Genomic DNA, 1,770 nt, shown 5'->3' on the forward strand with positions numbered 1-1,770 from the left:
CAAAAAACAAAAAAACAAAAAAAACACACAACACACAGACATGCTCACACACACATACACATGTGCAGGCACTCAAACACAGCAGTGGGTGTGTGTGTGTAACATGTCAAATTACTGACAGAGTAAGAGACAGAGGGACAGCAAGCTGAGCGCATACTGCATACACACACATGTGCTGACAAGACTGCACGCACACAGACCGGNACACACACACACACACACACACACACACACCTCATCCATCCAGCTCACTTGTAGCACCCCTCTTCCTCACCCCCTGCCTTGCTCCTGTCACTCTCCTCAATTAGAATAATTACCCCCTGTTCGCTCACACGGTAATCAGTTCATTAAAAACAAAATGGATGAAATTAGCATAGAGAGTGACGGCTGAGTTAGCAACTGCTTCTGTGTCATCATCAACACCCCCCCCCCCCCCCCCCCCAAACTCGAACCCGAGCCAACACNAAGTGTAAGTGCAAAGCAAGCACAAGCAGAAATGCTGCACACAATAGGGGCAATATTCTGAAATTCACGTTTCCAGGCTCGGTAATAACATCTGGAATCATAAAAATATTTACTGTTTATTCAGATGGGGTTATTTTTGTTGTGCCGACACTTTATGGAGTAATGCATTTCACAGTGTTCTCCTCAATGTTTATGCCTGCTGATTGTAACCTTTGAGTAAGAATACAATTGCAGGGGGAAAAGGAACTGTTTGGAGCATTGCCATACTTTTTTTTTTTTTCCCCTTTGGCTCCTGACAATGTAGTCAGATGTGGGGGAGAACAGTAATGCATGCCATTATGTAGTCTAAGGGTGCAGCCATTGAAACACACTTAATTTCACAGTGAAATGTGAATGCCACAACAAGACAAATATAATTCAAAGAAATGGCACACTGAGAATGTTGTATAATGCCCATGTATGGCTCCAGCCTGAGGCAACTCGAACAGAAATGCCATGAAATTAAAAATAGGACAGCATGACGGAGAGTAGTCCAAGGCAAAGTGCAACCTTCAGGTCTCACGCCTACCGTTCATCACATAGCAAGGGAGCAGGGAATTCTTTAAAAAAAAAAAGAATAAAATATGCACTCACACACAGCTATTTATTTGTCATATTCTGTCCTCTTACACTTCCCCTGTCCATCTTTCTGGCATGCCACACAACCCCCCCCCCCCCTCTCCATTCTCTGGCCTGCTCTGCTTTGTCTCACTCAACCACATTTTCTCAGTTCCTCATGCCAGAATTTTTTCAAACACCACCAAATTAGTTGGGATTAGCTGCCTGTGTGTACTATCTCATAGGAATATCCTGTAGAAAATTAAAGGAACTAGCTTTAAGTGGGGAGAAAAAGTAGGGCAAGCGGAATCATGGGAGAGCCTGTGTGTGTGTGTGTGTGTGTGTGTGTGTGTGTGTGTGTGTGTGTGTGCCTTGTCTTCTGGACACATTACTATTGTCAGGAAGAGATTGCGGTTCATGAAGAAGTGAAGTGGAGAAATCAAAGAGATCCGAGATGCCAGTGATAACAACGCAGCGTCTCGCCTCCAGATTCGGCCTCTTTAATTACTCCTCCATGATAGCGGGGCTCTCTCTATATCTCTCTTTCCCTCTCCTTCCCTCCCTCCCTCCCTCCCTCCCTCACTGTTTCCTCACCCCTCTCTCTCCCTCTCTCCACCTCTGATAGTGATTGATAGTGGTGCTTGTGTGCGCCTGTGTTCCCATGCAGTAGGTGGTCGTCAGGGCACACACAAACAGCACAGGGCCACT

At 45.6% G+C, this 1,770-nt stretch overlaps 1 protein-coding gene across 1 annotated transcript in view; it reads right to left on the reverse strand.

The window, feature by feature from the left end:
* adgrl1 (adhesion G protein-coupled receptor L1) overlaps positions 1-1,770 on the reverse strand; it is a 69,864-nt gene that overhangs the window by 3,561 nt on the left and 64,533 nt on the right. The window lies entirely within an intron of this gene.

The sequence above is a fragment of the Seriola dumerili genome, unplaced genomic scaffold, assembly GCF_002260705.1.
Source record: "Seriola dumerili isolate Sdu_G_001 unplaced genomic scaffold, Sdu_1.0 BDQW01000169.1, whole genome shotgun sequence".
Classification (NCBI taxonomy): domain Eukaryota; kingdom Metazoa; phylum Chordata; class Actinopteri; order Carangiformes; family Carangidae; genus Seriola; species Seriola dumerili.